We start from the raw sequence: 22,451 nt of genomic DNA, 5'->3' as shown, positions 1-22,451 counted from the left end.
AAATTCATGTTCTTCAGGGGCACCTGGATGTCTCAGCCAGTTAAGCGTCTGACTCTTGGTTTCAGCTCAGGTAATGATCTCAGGGTCATGAGGTTGAGCCCCGCATCAGGCTCTGTGCTCAATTTCCATGCATGTAGTTGGCTTACTCCTATATTGGTATATCAATCAGGGTCCCGGTAGGAAACAGAACTCATTCCAGATGGTTCAAATAAGACTTTAATAAAAAGATAACTTACGGAGGTATGGGGGCTGCCATCCAACAGGAGTGCATGAGGAATGGTGAAGTGTTCCCCTCAGGGAATGAAAATAGGAAGCCATTACCACACCCACTGCTGAGGGCCCAGAGGGGGAAGTGGTGTAACTGGAACCCAGTAAGCACTGGAAGGGAGGAGGGAGGGCTGCTGTCACAGTGAATCAGCACAGTTGTCACTGTAGCTGTGGCATGAAAATAGAATGAGTGGGGAAGAAATACTCCAACTTCTGTCCTTCTGCCACCCATCTCCTGCTGTACATCTGTTGGACAACCTCACCCAGGAGGCAGCTGGAGAGAGAGCCCAGGAGATGTCGTCTGCCAGGGCCACCTCCTGAACATCAAAGTAAGGTGGAGCAAAGAAGGAAGGTGGCACCAAAATAGGAAATGTTCAGAACAATTGGTTTTTGCATCACTAGAGTTAGCATTATTGATGTCTAAAGAACTAAATTACTGCTAAGGGATTATACTTTTTATCCTTCTTGAGAAAGAAGCTAGAAGTTTCATATGTTTTTTCACATGAGATAAGAATTTCAAAATGATCTTCGGCAAGTTTTTTTCTTGCTTTGCAAAAATATTCAAAAATTTATCCAATAGTCTAATTAATATCCATATAGGAAATTGCAATTTTCAAAGGATTTTATCTTTGAGATAAAGTATTTCATTTAACCCTAACCCAAGCCCTAAGAGGTAGCTATTATTTGATTTATTTTCCAGCTGAGGAGACTGGAGCTCAGAGCATCAAATGACTTTCCCAATATCCTAAGTCAGAATGAACAGCATCAAGATGCAAACCTGGGTCTCCTGACTCCAGCCACCTGGCTCTTGGCATTATACCACTCTGCCTTTCTCAAAATAAGAATGTCATACACTTGTGACAGCAGACACACTGAAAGAACAGAACTGTCTATACCTTGCAGGAAATAGCATTTGTAGGGGAACTAGGCATCTTCACATCACACAAGCTCGGTCTCAGGAAGTCAAGGGCAGTCTGAAACATCAAGGCCAGTGGAAGGAAATGGTTCAGGGAGAGATGCAAGATTTGAGGCAGAGACTGGAGGTATATCCTGAGGAAACAGTAAGCAGGAGTCTTTCCTGAGGAGTGTACATTCCTGAGAGTGGTTGGGAAGAGAATATTAAGGATGTAAAGCAAGGCTTCTCAAGTGTTAAACAGATGGCTACAACATTTCTCAAAATAGTGTTCATGGACCACTTCAGTCAGAATCACCAGGGTTACTAATTAAAACAGTCTACACTGGATCCCCCTCTGACTTACAGGGTCAGAGTCTATTTGAGAGGAACTACACGGTATGACATTTTGACATGTCCTCTACATTAGCCTCCTACTCTCCCACCCCTACTGCATCCCTCCCCAGCTACACAGACACACAGACACACAGACACACAGACACACACACACACACACACACACACACAGAGGTTGAGAACAACTGAGAGCAAATTCAGGCAGCTTGACTAAAAAGCTCTGTGATGGGACTGTAAATATTTGGTCTGGCATGGCTGAAAATAAGCCATCTGATTACTCATCTATCATACCAACTTCTGTTTCTTTGCTTCAATCATACCTTTTGAATAAGCTTTTGAAATGTATTTTCTAATTTTATGCTTTAATAAACAGGGTATTAAAGACAAAATGACTTTTCAGACTCTTACAGTGACTTGAGTTAAATATTTTAAACATCAATTATGGTGAACGTTGAGGATATTTACATCTTTAGTAAATCTGTAGTAAATGGAGAAATTTGGTTGAAACTGTGGATGCTAAGATTGCTTTTAAAAAGGAATCCCTAAGACAGGCATGTGTTCTTGTTATTTAATCTCATTTTCATAAAAGTAACTTGAAAAATAAGCAACTGCAAGAACTCTAAGGTGAGATAATATGGCTGCTTTCTTCTTTTGTAAAATTAATTATCGACAACAGATGAAGTCATCTGCAAGATGTTTTCTAATCAACACTAAAAGCTTCTTTTCTGTTTTTATCATCATCCTTTTGCAGCATTCAAAACACTATGTATTGTTTCGGCATCAATAACACTTCAACTTCCTGTCAGCTTGCTTTAGGACTCAAGTTTCTGGGTGCCAGATTATCTGGGGTTATCGTGTTTATGGTATGGGATGGAATATTGATTTTCATTCTTTTCAGTAAAGGTTTTGTTGTCATTTGGAACTTCATTCTGTGGAATATGGGTGCTCTACCTTCCTACCCTTTGAGAACTTCCTTGTCAGTTGGAACCCTATAATCTGAGTCATGTCTCAAACAAATGGCATTTTAAATCCTATTTAATAACAGTTTTAAAACAGTGACTAAGGCTGACTATAATATAACTCAACTGTGAATCTACAGGCCACATCTACAATCAGCCCTGCTGATTTATAGAGAGGCACAGATACTTTATAACTGGTAACCTTAGGTTGAATTTGAGCCAATTGTAGAATTTTCCCTTTTTTATTGCAATTCAGGATGGCAAACATATAGTTTTTTCCCCCTAAATGATGGTAGCATTATTGATCAGCCACAAGAACAAGATATGCTGGTTGATTTTCTGCCCCATTAATGGATCATTAGGGAAGGTCTATATACTTGGAATTGTTTTTAGGGAGGGTCTATGTACTCAGAATTGTTTTTCCAGTAATGGTTGTGGGTTTGAGTTGATTCATTTATACTAGAGGGTAGTCCCTCTTGGACTAACATCTGTAGTTTTGAGTTGGCTGGCCTGGGTTGAAACTACAATTTATAGTCATGGAAGTAGACCAAAATAAACAGCTTATTCCAGAATTAACTCAAGAGTTTGACCTCATTTGCAACATGCTCTACACCAGAGTTTATTGGTTTTAACCTAATGGCTATTTTTAAAATTAAAGTCCTTATCTTCGGGGACTTTTCCAGAAAATCCACCAATTACTTTTTCAAATATCCATTATTTCTTCAGGGACATATTTGATAAGAGACAAAAGAAAATATAAGCATTATATATTTTGGTATAAAGATAAGAGTGCAATCTCTATAGTAATTTCCTGTAAGTTCTTTTCAATGCAATTTAAAGCAAACAATTGGAAAGTGAAAATTAAATGTGATCACCTTTTTAGGAGAGGTGTGTCCACAATGCCAAATAATCAATTTTATTGATGTTCCCCCTTTCTGAGCTGACCAGTTGCTCTGGTTCCCCATAGTATCACCTTAGCATGTATCTCCGAGAGCTCTCTATAAATTGAGAGATCTTAACAGGTGTTACCACCGGACCAAGCCATTATATCTACCATAGCACTTTTATAAGACATGACACTTACTTGAGTATTATTAATTCTTAGACTGGTACAAAAAAAAATCATTCGGCTATTCTTTTAAGGTTTAATTACATATATGCACGAGTATACGCTGTTTCTCACACCCAATTTTCTTTGCCGTCTGTTACGCTATTACAGGAAAGCAGATGTTTATTATGAATTATATTTCTTTAATATATAACAAAGTAAAGATATGGGATTGGATTATTTATTTTTTGAACTTCTGCCTAAAACATTAAAACCATACTAATATCAACTCTGTAGAATCTGTTTAAAAATAGGAGCAACTGGGGTGCTGTATTTCATGACTGAATGCCAGAGCTTTCATACTGAAAGAAAGCCGGGAGGTAGGAACAATTGAAAGACTCCAAATGCGTCATGTCTAAAAAAGCCAAAAGACAAGCTAAGTCTATAAAGACTTCCTGTCATATTCATTTCTTTTTTCCATCCATACAGTAAGGGTACTGTAAGCCTATTGAGTTCTTTCAAATACCTTGGGTGGAAATTTATTTTCAAACTATAACAAGTTTTTTTTTTTTTTTTAAGAAATAGAGATTCTTTATTCTTAATTTGGTCATATCCTGAAATTAAATAAAATCAAGGTACAGTCCAAGACTTTCTCCCAAAGTTATCTTTCTTTGCACTATTGCTGAGAAAATCAACAAAGAACTACTGATTGCCATCCCCTCTAGTTGACAGTCATTGCTATTTTTCCTTTTTCTGTTTACCATTTGAAATTTTGGCATTTTTTCCTCCTTATATTGATATGAAACAGAAAAGCTTGACATAACAAGAAATTGAAACTATTTATATATTTCTTTCCTTGTGGTTTAAAACATACACAGGTCTCTGCATTCTAAAGCAGTGGCTTTCTGTAGGAAGTAATTCTGTAGCACGTTCCTCGCTCTGTACCCCACCCCCCAAGGACTTTCGGCAATGTCTGGAGACATCTTTTATTGTGACTTGCAGGTGGGAGGGTCTCCTGGCATCCAGCGAGTAGAGGCCAGGGATGCTGCTAAACATTCTGCAATGCACAGAACAGCTCCCACAACAAAGAATATTTAGCCCCAAACATCAACAGCACCCAGGTTGAGAAACCCTGTTCTAAAGCAAGCCTTCTGAAACCTTGGCTTGACCTTTGTCTGCAACTCTGGCTTTCAACTGCCAAGCTTTCACTGCTTATTCGGCCATTTCCTAGTTATCACAGGCAATCCCATTCCACGTCACTCTTGGGAGTAACAGTTTTATGAAATTCAAAGGCTTTAATTTTTTTTTTTTAACCTCACCTTCTTTAATTGTGGTGCATTCGATTCTCCCCACAGATCTTTCTCTGTTTTTTTTTTTTTTCTGATTTTCTTCATGCCTCCCTTATTACTCCATTTTTAAGTCCTTTTGGATCTCCCTTTCATCTTTCTGTTCTCTAAACTGTTGGTATCTTTGACATCCTCTCTCTACTGCATTTCTTGTGTGCTGGAACACTCCTGACACTAGATTAGCTACAGTCTTTTCATTAGGCAGCACTGAACCCCGGATTGCCCTATTCTGGGTTGTCAGGGGCCTGGGGAACTGTCCTACTGACTCTATTTCCCTCAGGGTCACACCTGGGGAGGTTCTGGACCCACAGAATATCAATCTGTGGAGACCGTGGTGGTAACAGAGGGCTTACCCTACTAATGTTTGTTGTCCTTCATAGAGTGCCAACCATATGTGTTAGGCACTGTGCAAAGTGCTCTTCATACATTATCTCCACCGGGTAGACATGACCAACCTTATCTGCACACAAGAGGAGAAGAAGACTCAGAGAACTTTAGCAAGTAGCTGAGGGCATTGGCTAGCAATGGGTAGAACTAGGATTTGCACCTAGGACTGTTTGGTTTAAAGTTCCCACTCTTTCCACAGGGTCCTGTTGCCTCCATGCCCTGTAAATAGTTAGGGACATCCTGACATGCTTAGGTTTGTCTAACGTAGACCTTGGTGACTTTCTCTGAACCATAAAAAGGCTTCCAGAATGGCTTGAATCAAATGGACTTGGTATTCTCAGAACTGGAAAATCTTTTCATTGGTTTTACGCTCTTTTTTGAGGCCAAAGTGGAATTGGTTTCATTCACTTATTTAATATCTAGCATAATCCAGCAATTATGCTAGTTGCTGCAGTCCTTGGCAAGTCCCTGAGAATTCCAGAGTCAGGGCGGTGCCCAGGAAAAGCTCTGTAGTCTGACTGGCTGGTTTGTGCACCAGTCTGCCCCTCTGTGATGTGCTCCTTCTCAGTTACCTAACTTTACTTCTCTGCCCCTCAGGCTGCTCACCTTTCAAATCAGAATAGTAACATTTCAAATCACATCATTGTGGAGAGCCTCAAAAGACCCAATGCATAAAGACTCCATGCACAGGGAGTAAACAGAGCGTAGAATTCCCACCTTCTCCCCCCCCATTCAAGGTGACAGGACATGGGTCCCCAGCAAGGCGTGTTGTGCCTGCGAATCAATAAAACATCCACAAATAAGACGAAGTGCCTTGGCGCTACATAAAACAGATGTCACTTGTTTGATAACAGTGCAGAGAAGAGATAGGGTGAGATGTGGAACGTGAGCGGGAGATTCTTTAAGTAGATGCATTCTATTCTTATAACCCATTTTTGTAGTATTGCTCTGATGAAAGTGGTTTCTCTTTCCCTGCTTAACCTGTGTCAGAGAATTCCTGTGTGCAGCATGGCGAATTCCTGCCATATCCTGTTTCAGAGATGGCTGCTCTTCTGTCACGGGTGGAAAATTTTCCAGTGCATAAAAGTGTGAAAGTATATTATAAGGGTGTGAATGTTTTTGTAAACAAGATATTCTAGATGTTATTTCTACCCACAATTTACTTTTGTGCTGTGTGTATGTGTGTGTGTGTGTGTGCACGCGTGTGCGTGCATGCTTTGGCAGGATCTTTCAAAATACCAGCCAGAGAGTTTCAGTTCCTCAAACTAATCTCACCATCTCCTGTATTTTCTATCATTTTTCTGTCCAATGATAGCAGGCATTAACCTTTGGTAGATCATCAGGCATTCCCAACCTCTTTCTGCCAACCATTCTGGAGACTGGAAAAACTCAAGGCTCACCTTATCAGACTCTCTGTGATAAATAAATGAAAATAGTTCTGGTCAATGAGATACAAGCAGTAGCCTGCAGAGGGAACAGGGGCTCTGGGAATGCTTTTACTTTTCCTAACAAAAGTGGCCTATATTACATATACCATGACTACTATTCACTCCTCCTTTCCCCACTCCCATCTTCTATCTGCCTTTTATTCTTTCTTTGCTTTTGTTGTTGTTATTGCCTTGAATGAAGTTATGATGACTGGAGCTGCAGCAGCCATCTTGCAGCCAAGAGGGAGGGCCAAGAAAATCACAAAAATTCCAGCTCTTATCTTTTGAGACTGCAAAACCGATACCAGCAGCTGCCCATCTCCAGACTTCTTGTTTTGTGAGACAAAGGAATCTCCACTGCTTTGAATTGCTGTCCATCACATTTTTCTGTGACCTGTAGCTAGTTATATTCTGATACAGTATCTTTAAGCAACATATTGCACTCGCCTGTGAATTCTCATGGATCTTCTCCATCGATTCCTTCTCTGCTAAAAACGCCTCTCTTTCAGGGAAGGTGTAAATGATTGAATCCACATCCTCATCTCAAGTATATTCTCCTCATTTCATGGTACTTACTGGACACTACCAGTGGGCATCCCTTTACTTTTGACTTTTCACTATTAATACATTGCACTCTGCAATATTAATGCCTTCTATTTGTTGCTATTTTTCCCTGAAGAGATATTTTTCTTTTCATGTTTTGCTTTTTGTTTTTGAGTCATAATGTCTAGTTGTTGTTTTTTTTTTAATTCCCTTAAGATGCATAATACTGAGCTCTCTTCTTATTAGACCCATCCGAAGGTATTTTTGACGGATGGACACGTGGCACATTGAATTTTGCTAGCTGCTACTAGGCAACCAGAAAGGGTGCCAATGTGTGGTGATATTCACACACACAGCTAGGCCTCGACGTACTTTCATAGTGTCACTTACTTCAGCTGGGAAAGAGCCAGACTTGAATCTGGCTTTGCCCCCCTCCTCTTTTGCTCAGAACTGCTTTTCTCAATAGCTCCCCACTGCAGGATTCCTTTCAGAGCTCAAGCCCTGAACGTTTATGTGGCATGTACATTAAGAGAGTTCTTTTTTTCAAAGTACAGATCCTTTCTTCTTGATTTGGCATCTGACTGGTTATTTCTATTATTAAACATCAATGATTCATATTATATAACAGTAGTTATTTAGAATGAGAAGGTATAATATAAAGTAATAAGGTACCTTCAGCTGTGCATTGCTTCATGGTACCTGGATGACTTAATTTTTTTTCATATTTCATTTTTAGCTATCCCTATCATTTCCATTGAATTGTACACACAGCATTTCCTTTTTTTTTCTTAAAGAAAAACATAGAAAAGGGCAAAAGATTCCAACCTTTTGAATGTTGACTTCTTTTCTTTACACAAATATTTGAAAACCCTTGCTAATTAGAAACAAAACAGTACCTCCCACATTCATTTGGCTTCCCTGCGTCATCTCTGACAGTTATGAGAGACAAATACGTTTCTGCTCATTACTGGCACTGTTCAAGCAGTAAAGCTCAGGGAGAAGAAGATGTGAACAAATTGGTGAAATATGCTCATGGCTAACACACACAATGACTCAGTCCCACGGGGAGACAGGAAACACCCAACATCATCCTATTTTTCCACATCATCAAGAATTTAAAGTCTTAAATAGCTTTCCTATGTCATTTCTTCAGGAACTGACTTCATATCCTTGTTTCTGATCTGAAAGAAATAAGGGCAAGACAGAGAGAGCCTTCCATTTTCCTTTTTAAATATAAAAGGAATGCAAGCTGGGAAAGACTAGCCGGAATGGATTGTTCAAGCCCATGAGGAAGACCATGACACATCTTTAAAAACTCTCGTGCTCCTTGGGCCCTCAGCACAGGACTGTCCCACGCTTGTCCTACTGACATAGACAGAAATCTGACTTCCAAAAAGTTCCCTTTTAGCAGCCTGCCTGCTAGATTCCCTCTTGATGGGCAGGAAAGCTGCCGGCAAATGCACGGGACGCACAAGTGTGCCGCGAGGTGAAGGTGTTACGGATCTAGCACTGCACTCACACCCCGCTCTGTCGTATTTTCACTTGTGCCTCCACTATCTCCTACACATAGCTTCCTGACAGTCCGCTCGATTACGGTGTAGAAATATCTAAGGTCAAAGTCAGGCTTATGTCCTGATCTACTTGTGGAGGTTGTTTTTTCCTCCCTCTGTATACTGCTTTGTTCTGACCTCTTTGAATGAAAAGAGCAGCATCTTTTGACTTCTGAATTCCAGATTCCACTCCCTCTTATTGTTAATACGTGGAAACGTCACAGCAAGGCTGCCTGGAGACGTGTTGCTGAAGAGAAAACACTGCTGGCTGGAGACACATCTGGGCATGTGTGCCTCAGACGTCTGTCTGGAGATCACAGGACCACCACCCAGAGCACCCAGAGCTGCTACCGCCATCACCTTTTACTGCTGGAGTGACATTTCTTTGTAACCAATCTTCCCTGCTGCATTTCCCTCTCCTTATACTCAACTGTCTCTGTCTTTGTAAACACAGCAGGGGCACCAGTTATGGGTGTGGAAGCCTCCTGCCCAGCTTGTCTCACTTGTCGCTCTGGAAGGGGATGTTTCCTGAGAACACACCTCCTTGGAGTGAGTGGATATGCTCTCCTGAACCAGTTGTGGGAGAAAATGTTTGAGAAGTCTCTAATAAGAACAGCTGCCACTAACATCTGGAAACTCCTTACCATTACAGAGTACCATTTCACAGAGCATGGCATTCTGAATCCTTACACGATCCCTCACAGGAAATGAGATTATGAAGATGGTGTTATTGTCCCCCACTTTAAAGAGAGAAGACACTTTTAGATAAGTCACACAGCTAGTGAAGTCAGGACCAGAATGAAGTCTGTTGCTGATATTGTGCTCTCAGCCATGCCATCCCCTCTCATTTAGAACAGAGATTCATGACCTTTCTGAGGCCATTTGTGCCTTTGAATATCTAATAAAAGCTATGAACATTTCTGAACAAATAGGCACGTATAGTTCTACACACAACCTTTTCATACAAGGTTAACCTGCTTATGGTCAACTGCACCCTACTTATGCACCCTGATCTGAAGAAAGGCAGCCACATTTTGGGATGGAGAGGTGAAAACAGCAATGGGACAACCCAGGCCACCAATAAAGCCTACCAGGGAGGGGAGCCCTCCCAAAATAAACAAATACGTTTATGTATTTCAAGAATGATTATGATTATGCAATATTATTATTTCTATTAAGTGCTTTTTTGTGTCAGACGTTCTGCGAAGTGCTCCCATCTCATGTTCATCACAACTCTGTAAGTCAGGTGCCTTTACTGTCCCATTTTTCAAAAAGAAACGAGGTGTAAGCAATATACCCGGTGTCACAAAATCACTGAGCTTGTCGGTGACTGAGCTGGAATTTGAACCCAGGTAGTTTACCTCCAGATCCTACCACCTTATCCACTATACAAACCTTCTCTTTGAGTTATGATATGAAGCCGACCTGTCCTCATTATGATTTAGATGCAGGTGTGCTGGGCAATGAGCTCACTACCAGTCTTTTGCACACAGCACCTCAATTGAGGGCTCCGTCTTCTCTGCCTAAGAAATAAATACTGCAATACTTTATTCTCTGTGGCTTCCAATTTACATCAGTGTTGTTCTTCCTTTGCCGATATTGTTTTATAGTGCTAAGCTACTGTATTTTATGACCAGGATGATTTTCTTTCTCTTTAACTCAGATTGCAAGTCTCTTAGGTGGGAATCACATCTCCATACATACTGTATATTCTAGAGTTAGTGCTTCCCAAATTTCACCATGTCCACTAGTCACTCAGGGAGCTTGATGAAATGCAAATTCTGATTTAGTAGGTCTGGGCAGGGCCTGAGATCCTACATTTCTAACAGGCTCCCTGGTGAGGATGATCCCACTGGTCCACAGATCGCAACCTGAGTGGCAATGTTCTAGAGCATACAATGCTCACTGTTAAACTATGCAAGCAGCAAAGAACACAGGAGGCAGGGGCTATCTATATGATAGAACCAGACTTATTTATTCAATAAACACTTGTAATAGAGTTCCTACTCTGCCTGATATTAGAAACAATAGATTTGAATTCTGGTTCTCCCATCATCTAATTCAAGGATGTCTGACCGAATAATCTTATCTCCACTTTACGAATGGAGTAAGGACATTCATTCCTGATGAGCTGGGAGCTAGTATAATACACTGGAAGAGGAAGGCCTTGGAAATCAGGTAGACTTGTGTTGTAATCCCTCCACTACCCACAACTACATACCCATATGACATTTATTTATTCCTGAGGGAGTCAACAAACTTTCCTTGAACACCTTCCAAGGACCAGGCATTAGGTTAAACACTGGGAATCTAAAGGGCTTGTGGGCTTTTTGCCAACACTGGAGCAAAGATGCTCAAGCAAATCAAGTGGTGCAGATGAGCATGATGAGTGCTGTGATACAGGAATAGGCAGCCTGTTTAGAGAGAATACTGAACTGCATCTAAATCAAATTATGGAGTAAGGGAAAGTTTGTTTGAGGTGTGAGTCAGCCAGACAGAAGGCAGGGCATGGCATGATACATGATGAAATGAACTTTGGAGGCAGGTCACAGGGCGTTAGCCCTTAATTCAACTCATGGCTATGAAGAATTGGGCAAGTGTCTAACTCTTTAAGTCTCAGTTTCCTTGTCTATAAAATAGTGATAATCACTGTAACCTTTTCATGGGGATTATATGAGCAATTCACATTGAGCACTTGGCACAACGCCGAGCATATGTGAGAACTCATCAAACAGAGGCTTGGGTGGGAAGATGTAAGCGTGAAAGAGCATGTTGCATGTGCAGATCTGAAATTGCTTCCATCTGGCTTGGGTGAAGAGTGAGAGCAGAGAAAAGGCAGGAGGTGATGGGGAGGAATGCACTGAGAAATCTTTTTTGTACTAATATAAGGGGTTTGAGCAGAAATGCACAAAGACGGGAGTGAGGATGGGATGAGAGTAGGGTGATATGGGGGCTGATACGGAACTAAGCAAGATGGAATATGATTTGGGTCAGCTTTAGTTTCCCCCCTCTGTGATACGAGAGCTTTCCCAAATTTAGAAGAAGCACCTCTCTGCAAGGCTTGGTGGGTCCAGTGGCCTGAGGGCCCAGGTTCTCTCCTTTGGCTTCATTACTTCACCCAGGCGTCTGATCCTTGTCTTTCTTCTCATTAGCCTGAATTTCTGATTCCTGTTGAATGCCTCCCAGATATGTCACCTTTGGCCAGCTGGACAAGGTTATCTGTGAAGTCACTGAAAGCAGTGCTTGAGCTTGGAATATTATAGGTGCTCACTACTTATGAGTGTTGAGTGGATGAAGCATGGATATTTAATAAGGTCTTGCTGAATACCTTGTTTGTCTGCGCCTTGTCTTGGCTGATTTTCCTAAACTGACCACTGCTTGATTTATGCCCCTTGTCTGACCATCTCTCATTCAGCTAGACTCACACAGAGTCCTACTTGGAAAGATTTTTTTCCCCCAATTCTAACATGAAATTTCCCCCCCTGAATCAAATATATTATTATTTAGTAATTACTAAGTACTTGAACATTACAAAGAACGAAAAAAAATTGTTCAGTCTCCTTTGGGTTCTCTCTTTGTCCGTTTGCTATAGTTTTTTTTTTTTTTCCTCTCTCTCTCTTTCACATGTATGTGCATACATGTGCTTATGCCAGGCTTAATGAGAAAAGTGTGACAAATTTAGAATTTGCTTATTAGTGTGTGTGTAGTCTACTATGTTTCCACAAGAACAAATCCATAATTTATTTGAACTTGGTGTCACAGCTTTGCACAGTGGCAGTATCGTAGCCAATGAGGTTTATCCGAGGCATGATTATTGCTAATTGAACTTGGTGTCAATGCAACATGGAATTTTGGTTTTGTCCTCTGGATTTCAAAGTGACTGGCTCCCAAGGCTTCAGCTGTCTGCTTGTAAAGATTTGTTGTAAACTTTGCCCGTTTAAATCGTGAACACAGACTTCCTCACAGAAGAAAGTCAGAGACGAAGCTGCAATATGGCTGTAGAGAGTAGTCTGTGTAAAATGAGAAACCCCAGAGAAAGAATGTCCATTCTTATTTTCCGCTGATCTTTCTGGCTGTTCGGCTAACGGCTGCTCCTGGGACAAGTTGGCTTCCTACACTCCCGTTGCTTGACCTATCCATGCATCCCCTCTGACTACGAGAAAGAAATCTCTCTCTCTTAGGTTTCATTGTCTCTGCTCACTGAACAGCTTGGGTTTTCTTCTTCCCAACTTTTTCTGTAAGAAGGTCAGGTAGAAGTTACTGTTCCTAGTTGACTGCTGGAATCTTCACTGGACTCATACCCGCCATAGACTTCCAAACTGAGCTTATGAGTGCAAAAAAGGAAGGATGTAGGCAAACCTAAGACAACTAAAATTAAACCTTAACATAGGAATGATTTTAGTGGTTGGGTCACTTGAAGTTTGCAGTAAATGACCTCTTTCTTTTTTGGGTTTGTAACAAGGTGTCCAGTCCTGTGTGGCTTTCTTCTCACTAATCATACAAACATTAAATGAGAAATTGAGACTGTTACGGTGACAGATTCAGCTCTGATTATTTACATCTTTCACTTTACATATTATTTTTGAGTCCAGTATACATTAGCAACTTTTGAGACATACACGTTAGGTAACTTTATGGCGAATGGAATGACATAATTTCTACCTGCCACCTTTAAAAACTGGCAGGGCTTCGGTACGTTTCCCCCTTCCCCATTCCTCATTTTATTCCTTTCCACCAGCCATTCCTTAAACAGGTGTTCTTTATTAGATATAAAAAGAATAGTCCAAAGTCCAATATTTAAAAATTCCCTACAAAAGCTACATTAAAAATAAATTGTTCATAAGGAAAAGTATAAATTTTTTCTACATTAGCTGTCAGCACAGCTTGGGACTTTTTTCCTAGATGCAAGGTCAGTTCATATATCAGCACCTGACTCTTCACTGAGAGAGCCCCGGTGTGTGGTGTGTGTGTGTGTGTGTGTGTTATGTATGTGTGCGTGCGTTTCAATGAGATAATGAACTTTAGATCATTCTAGGAAAATAAGAATTCTCAACTCAAAATCATTTTTTTATGTTTAAATCATTTTACATAATCAAACCAAACCATTAAATCATTGTATGAAATTACTTAGTTTGATATTTGTGTGGCAAAAACTCTAGGGGTAATGCTTATCATTTGTTAATTTCGTGTACATAGAGTCAAGAGACGAAGGTAAAAAGGACTCCATTATAGATCATCCATCCCACCCTGACCTGGAACAAAGGTCAGACTTCTGAGTCTTTGTCTTTACTGTCTGAATGAGTCAATCAATATGTACTCTTGGTAAAGATGGAGGGAGGAGAGAATCAGGTATAATTTTAATGCTTTCCCTGCCATTTACCAAAATGTGTTTCAAATTTTTCTGAAAACACATTTACTTCTCTGATTTGTAATTGCCAGTGCTTATGCAAATATTGCATAAACCTTAATTTCTTTTTTGAATACTTTCCACATCTGGTCTTTGCCCTTCTTTTTATTATTTAATTTCACAAGGCTTAACCTTACTACAGACAATATTCTCCCCCAAAATTGCTGTGCTGAAGTAGACTGATTATCATTGCATAAATATCATCTCCAGATAAGATTTATTGACTGCCCACCCGTGGAAGGCACTGAACTAGGCCTCGCAATAAATGTTATTGAATAGCTTCCACCTCTGTTCATAAGATCTGTGCTGCTCAAAAAGTAAGGCAAAAATTACCTCATATCCTATTTCCCCTGCTGTACTCTGAATATAGATTTATAGTTGGATTTCTTCTTTCTACTTTGTGATCTGGAAACTCTCATTATGAAGCAGTTGTTCTTTCCATAAACTTTTTAGATCTTTGTGAGCTCTCTTTTATTACTTTTTTATGCTGATACACTCTGGCATCAAGGAATCCTTATAAGGGATATCTATAGGCCTATTCCCTTGGTCATTATAAAAAAGAAGACTTTTTTTTCATCAAGTAAGAATCTGGTGCAAATGTGAATCATAACCTAAAGTTTCCTTCATTCATCAGAAAGTTCATCACTGTCCATCTATCCGATAGTGTTTCAGGTACTTTTGATTTTAAAAATTACTATTACATTTAGATACAGGATTTAGATTCTTTGAAACAGTAAAACAAGTTGGGTTTAAAAGAAAAAAAAATAAAAGTCAGGTTTGATGACATGAAATGCTTGCTTGAGTTGAGCATCATTTAAGAAATACATTAAACAATTTGTATGAGAACATTTTGGATGTAGGTAAGTCATAAATATACCCATAAATCTGTATCCTAGAGGAGGACAGGGGGACATTGCCTCCTTTGCTTTTTCTCTTTTAGAGAGTATTTTATTCAGTATCACACTCAGGGCATGGCACCGAACAGACTAATTCAAATCGTGGTTTTGTCCTGCTTTACGGCATGACTTTGGACAATTCAACTGTTCTGACCCTCAATTTCCTTACCTCTAAAATTGGAGCAGTGGTATCTATTTAGCAGGGAGGTTGTTATGAATATTTATAGGTGGTGTAAAATGCCTTATATGTAGTCAGTCTTAGATATATTGGTAACTATTAGTATAGCTTTTAGCAGACCTTGAAAATGTGTTTAAAAAATCATTTAGGCCTCCAAAATTATATTTGATCTGTAAATGTTATCAAACCTATTGTGTTCAGAGTGATGTCCTTCCTGCTACTCTCTTAGTTCTCTTATTGCTGTATATTGCTTTTGCTAACCAATTAGTTTATAGAAAATATGCAGTGTGTAATCACAAATGAATTTTTTAAAAGCCTACATAGCAGGACTTAAACATCCAAATGAGTCCTTTAAAGTGCCCCATAGGGAAACTCTACATTACACTAACATCATTACCATTGTTGAAGATCATTTTCAAGCCTCCCTTTGAAAAATGCCTTCAAAGTCAATATGCAAGCCACCTAAGAAAATCGATGACATTGCTTTAGAGTCACTCTTTATTCCTATCAAAAAGAAAAAGTGTCACCTAGCTTGACTCTTCACTTTATTAAGATAATATTTACCCTCAATTACGTTTAGCTCTTCCCCTTTTCTTTATTTTTTTTTCTTTTCTTCTTTTTGTATGTGTGGCGGTGAATTTAGTTAAAACAGCTCGAGTAGTAAAAGGCATCAAGCATCTCAACAAGATGGACATCCAAACATTTGCCTGGATAACTTGACATGCAACAAAGAATCCCAGAACCTCCAAAATAAGCCACAATTAGACCACTGTCCCCTTTAGGCATCAATAATACTGGGAAATATCTGGAAATCTAGGCTTTGAAGTTTTAAGTAGCACATTTAATTTCTCTGGTCTTCAGACATATGCTTAACCACACAGTAGACATTCAACCTCTTCATTTTTCCTCAGAGCAAGCTATTGAGTGTGAGTGTGTTGATGCTCTTGGGGGCAGTTTTGTGGGTAGAAAAGACCAGTCAATAGTTAACATGCTTTTAAGGAATAGTGGTCAATCTATTCAAGTTTGAGATTTAGAAGCCTAGTTCTTCCTGAAGCTTTAGGTTCATTTTATAAAACTGACTATATGTTTATATGTCTACAATAACTTTTAAGGGCCTTTGAACAACAGTTGGATCTGTTGGATCTGTATACACCTTTGAATCACTTAAATGTCATGGACAGAGAACATTTTCTTGTCTTTTTAACTGTGTCAGTGATATGACTGGAAAGTCTCAAGAATTTAATAATTTCTTACAAGACCTAATAAATTAAAAATACAAGTATGGAAAGCTTTAAGTTCTTTTAAATGATCTGATATTATATAAAAGCCAAAATTTCCACTTAAAATCACCAATCTATTTAAATTCTGCTTATATATTTTATTTATTTATTTTGCTTATACATTTTAGCTCATAATTACAAGGCTGACATGTTACTCTAATAAACTAAATTCTCTTAAACTTAACACATACTTAAAATACTGATTGTTCACTGTTCACTGATATGAAAATAATAATGCAATGGGTGTGATACTAGCCTGATCTTTGTCCTGCATGCTAGACATTTCAAAATTCTCTTGACTATTAAATACACAGCTCAAACTTATATTCAAAACTAAACTCTTAATCTTCTACCCTAAGTATGTTCTAACTGCAATCTTCCTGTACCTATAAATGGCAAATTTATTCCTATAGCTGCTCAAGCCCAAAACTTTGGAGTCCTTTTTTATACTTCACACTGACATCTGGTCCTGAAATTCTCCTGATACCACCTATAAAATATGTCCACAATCCTACCATTCTCATCATCTTCATTACTAGTCCTCTGGTTCAAACCATCATTATTTTTTTAAGTTTTTTTTTTTTAATTGAGGTGAAGATCACATAACATAAAATTAACCATTTTAGAGTTAATTATTCAGTGGCATTGAGTACATTCCCAATGTTGTCAACCATGCTCTTTATCTAGTTCCAAAATATTTTCATCATCTCAAAGTAAAACCCTATACCCACTCACATGTTACTTCCAAATCTGCTTCCACCCAACCCCTAGAAATAATCTGCTTTCTGTCTCTATGGATTCACTTATTTTGGGCATTTCTTATACATGAAATCATGCAACATGCAACCTTTTGTGTCTGGCCTTTTTCATTTACCATAATATCTTTGAGGTTCATTTATGTTATAGCATGTATCAGTACTTCATGCCTTTTTATGGCTAAATAATATTTCATTGTATGTAAATGCCACAATTTATTAATCCATTCATCTGTTGATGGACTGCCGCATGCATTTTTGTAATAGATGTCTATCTGCTCTTCCTGCTTCTGTCTTTGACCTCTTGTAGTCTTTCTCAACACAGTAACTAAAGAGAAGCTTTTAAGATGTGTCAGATTATGTTACTCCTCTGCTCAAATTCTTCCATATCACTCTATCACTTAGGCTAGCATCCAAAGTCTTTATAAGACCTTATAAAATTTTTAATGCCTCCCTACAACTGTTACCTCTCTCATATCCTATTTTCTATGACTCTCTTCTTTACACACTCTATGATGGTCACAAGGTCTCCTCCAAAGTCTCGAATGCACCAGACATACTCCACTTCAGGACCTCTACATTACCTTTCCTCTAGACATCCCCACAGTTTACTCCTTTGTCTCCTTCAAGTCTCTGTTCAAATGCCCTCTACTACATTGTCTCTTACCTTCTAATCTAGATCCTTCTTAATGTGCTTTATGTTTTTATTTCTATTTTCTATATTTTTCATAACATATCACCTTTTAATATACTATAAAATTTACTTGTCTGGTATTAAACAAGTTTTTTTAGAAGCAAATCCTAAGACAAAATTTGAGTGCAATAATTTACTGGGAGGTGACCTCAAGATAAAGAGGCAGGGCAGTAGGGTAGTGAGTCAAGGAGAGGTAGGTTATTAAGCAGATTATCTCTGTGGACAATTGAGGCTCAATTGCTTCCCACCAAGAGATGAGGAAACTAGGGGTATGTACCTATCAGCACCCTTCCTGTCATTGGCTGAGGGCTGTTTTCAGGACTTCAACACTCATTTCTACCTTTCCTCTAGTGTGGGAAGAGTGCTCCTGGGGCTCAGGCAGAAAGTTGCAGTTGTTCGTTCATAGTTAATAGCCTTCAACTAATGAGTGTGGAGGAAATGTAAACAGGGCATTGGCATGATCAGTTCTACTCATTTATTATGTTTATTGCATTTATTCCTTGACTAGAAGGTAAGGTTTGCAAAGGGAGAGATTTTTCTTCTTTGCTCATGAGTGTATCCACATTGCCCAGAACAGTACCTGGCACCTAGCTTATAGTCAATAGATATTTTTGAAGAAAGGAAGGAAGGATGGAAGGAAGGAAAGAAAGAAGGAGGGTTGTCTTAAATATCTTATATTTATTTCTATATCTGCATGACTTGAACAATGTTTCTTCTGGGGGTTACAATTTTGTTGCCTAAAATGTTTTTTAGAGTCCAACAGTGATGTTTTTGGTTGCCTTCTCAGTTTGCTGAAGTTATAAATAATCAGAAGTTCTGGTTAGGAAACAACTGATTGTTTGTCTGTGATGTGGCTAGGATGGACTGACCCCTACTTATTGTATGTGACAAGGACTTCACAACTTTTTCTTTTTTATTGCAGTAGAGTTGACACACAATGTCACATTAGTTTCAGGTGTACAAAATTATGCTGTGCTCACCCAAGTGGAGCTACCATTTGTCACCACACAATGCTATTATAATACCATTGACTATACTCTCTACTGTAACTTTTATCCCCATGACTTATTCATTCCATAACTGGAAGCCCATATCTCCCACTTCCTTTCATCCATTTTGCCCACCTTCCCACCCACCTCTCCTCTGGCAACCATTAATTCTCCGTATTTATGGGTCTATTTCTGTTTTTTTGTTTCTTCATTTTTTTGTTTTGTTTTGTTTTGTTTTTTAGAGTCCACATGTAAGAGAAATCATATGGTAGTTGTCTTTCTCTGCAGGACTTCATAACTTAAAGCCAAAGCTAATCATATATTCCACAAGTCAGATTACTCTATAATCCTCTCTCCAGTGGCTAAACCTCTTGATTGGATTTTGCATTGCTTTGACTCTTAAAATATGCAGAATATTTTTCCTTCTAACATTAGAGACCCCTGAACTTGACAAATTGTGCATTTTTTAAATACTTAAAGAATTAATACATATGTATGTACATATACATATATACGTTTGTTTGAATTTTGGACACCTCTTGCAGCTTCCAAGGTTATTCCACTAAAAGGAATATTTTATCAAATAAAAGCTTATGTGGAAGCCCAAACAAATAACTCTGAGGTTCTTTGATGGAAGAAGTAGGGAGTTTGGAATCCTGTCCTCTTGAAACTATCTAACCAGTAAAGAAGTCTTAGAAGCACAAAGTAGGTCCATAGGAATGGAATATTGGAAGAGACCCTTCCAATCCCAACTTCCAGATTTTCTGTGCAAGAATCTGCTGCCTTCTTTTGGACTCTTCTTTGGCTTTCTAATGCACTTTAGACTTAATTAGATTATAAATATAATTTTAAAAGCTATCATTCATTGTGTATCTGCTATATGCAAGATAGCCATAGTAATTTGATTTGATCTCTAACCTTCAAAGTCTTCATGCAACATAAGTAAAATTAAACATGCAGAAATAGGTGAAGAGTTGTCAATTTATATAGCTAGAAAGTGGAAGAATCAATATTTGAACTAATCCTGTCTGTTCTAAACCTTGCTAGGTATGAACAGTGTTTTATCAATTAGTGGATAGTCAATAAAGAACAGTGAAGAAACAGTATTTTATATAAACAATGTTACTGGTTTTTTTGTTGTTGTTGTTGTTTGTTTTGTTTTTTTTTTGAGAAGTCTCAAGATTTAGATTCCAGAGAAAGCATGCTGTTCCTGACTCTGGCATCCAGTTCATAAATTCACAGTATTATATGTGAGAATTAAACATTGCATTGGACAAAAGTCTTTAATCTCCAAAACAGGAGTTTTGTGAGAAAACTCCTTGAGCAGAAAGGGAATGATGCAATTTTATCCACAGTGGGCAGATGAATGAGCCCATTATGAAAGAATATGATGTTGTTCTAAATGTCCTTCAAGATCTTTATAGAGTGAGGAAGACCAGAATAATGGGGCAGGTGGGGAAACATCCCCAGTGGAATGGAGCTGCTGTGTACATGTTTCAAGTGGTAATGGACATTAGAGTTGAAAGAAGAAGTCCTATATCAACTGTAAGATCATTAGTCTGGCCAGAAATGAAATATTCTTTCAATGATACCTGTTCAGGGAAGCGGGGGGGAAAGAGAGAGAAACAGAATACCAAGGCATATTGAAATATCTGGAAGCTATATGGCAAGAGGAAATTATTTATAATCATTGGATTTTTATAAGAATCAGCATGAATGCAATGTCTGTTTTGCAGCTAGAACTCTTCCGTATACCACAAATATATCTTTGGATAATGTTTCTAAATTTGGTGTGCTTATCCTATAAGTGATATAATTTAGGTAATTGTTATTAATCATGACCATATTCTAGACTGCTTTCCTATTCCCATTTCTAACTGCCTATTCTTTCAATGGGACCCAAGAGATACAAAATTTGGGGATATGATTATGTAGCCAGCTGCCTCTATTAATGAGATTAATCTACAGTAGACAGAAACTAAAAATTAAATTAATCTATATCAGACAGACATTAAATATTCCCTTAGAAGTCCCCTGGTATGATGTTTCCAAAGCAGTGTTATGATTTATGTAAATCATATGCTATAAAAGAGTTTAGGAGGACTTAATGTAATACTCCACATCCAGAAAAAAAATTTCACAGATCATCACAACAGATCATCACAAAAAAAATGAAAACTAAACTATTTAAAATTTTAGAAAGTCTCTAGAGAGAATATTCCTTAGCCTTTTACAATGTGTGTGCTAATGTTAATTTCAGTCATTAAGCATAAAATTATCCTTGGGGCGCCTGGGTGGCTCAGTCGTTAGGCGTCTGCCTTCGGCTCAGGTCATGATCCCAGAGTCCTGGGATCGAGCCCCGCATCAGGCTTCCTGCTCGGCGGGAAGCCTGCTTCTCCCTCTCCCACTCCCCCTGCTTGTGTTCCCTCTCTCGCTGTGTCTCTCTCTGTCAAATAAATAAATAAGATCTTAAAAAAAAAAAAAAAAAAGCATAAAATTATCCTTATTCCTAATTATAATTTCTTTTCTGCATCCTAAGTTTATTTCTTTAGTCACCAACTGTTATTATCTATTAATACTATCACCCTTGCGATGAAAGATTTAGGATGACTAAATAGTTCCTTCAGAGTCTATGGTAAATTCCTAGGTTACTGAGGGGCAATATAGCCTTCTAGGCCCTGCAACTAGCCCGCCAGAGTTCAAATTCTGACCACTGGAACTTGTGGGCAAAATTACTTAATTTCCCTATACCTAAGATTCTCCTTTGTAAAATGGAGGTAATAATAGTATATATCTCTTATTGGTTGGGTACTAAATGAGATTTTTTAAGTAAAAAATATAGGACAGTACTTGATATATGGTAAGTTCTCAATGAAATTAGCTAATATTTTCCCTATCTTTTTATTCTGAGATAACTGATTTTTTACAAAGTGGGGATTCATCAATCCCTGGAGTTTGTAACTTTAAGCTGAATTTTTCCAGCTGTTTCTTTCAATTTTGTTCTTTTAGTAAGTAATCTGACTAGATGTCATATTATATAGACCATAAAACAACTATAAATATTTGAATGTATCGTCAGCCATGTGCTCATTGATCCAGATCACTTTTGAAAGGTTGAGTACACTAATTATTTTGAATATACATCCAATGACTGGGAGCCCAGACATACCTTTAAGTCATTGCATGCTTGGCTATGTGCTAGGGGTTTTCTTTTCTGATTAATGTAAATCGTTATCTGAAACAACTAGAATCCATTTGTTGTTGGTTCTACCACTGTCTGATGAAAGCAACGGGTCCCTATCCTCTTTTTGGATCTTGTTCCCTTTATGCATTTGGTTTGAACAGTAATTATGTCTTCCCTTATCTGGTTTTGGCTTTGGTTTTGACTGAACGTAGACTTAGTTCACCTTGATCTCTCAAAGCTAGTCTGTTTTTTTTTTGACTTTGTGTTTTACAGTCTGGCAATCAAGCAATCA

General features: G+C 38.5%; 1 long non-coding RNA gene and 1 pseudogene across 3 annotated transcripts in view; one reads left to right on the top strand and one right to left on the bottom strand.

The window, feature by feature from the left end:
* Positions 1-22,451, bottom strand: part of LOC145720661 (uncharacterized) — a 104,238-nt gene that overhangs the window by 32,978 nt on the left and 48,809 nt on the right. For 2 of the 3 annotated variants that reach the window (XR_014143808.1, XR_014143807.1), the window contains exon 1: positions 237-1,710. The exons of the other annotated variant lie outside the window; for it this stretch is intronic. This is a non-coding gene — a long non-coding RNA (uncharacterized LOC145720661). Of the gene's footprint in view, positions 1-236; positions 1,711-22,451 lie in introns of those variants that run through there. 3 annotated transcript variants of the gene reach the window in all.
* LOC115940766 (U4 spliceosomal RNA) lies at positions 12,537-12,646 on the top strand (annotated as a pseudogene).

This window comes from Leptonychotes weddellii, chromosome 3 (assembly GCF_054177405.1).
Source record: "Leptonychotes weddellii isolate Sample4059 chromosome 3, ASM5417740v2, whole genome shotgun sequence".
Lineage (NCBI taxonomy): Eukaryota > Metazoa > Chordata > Mammalia > Carnivora > Phocidae > Leptonychotes > Leptonychotes weddellii.
This window is presented reverse-complemented; position numbering and strand designations above follow the sequence as displayed.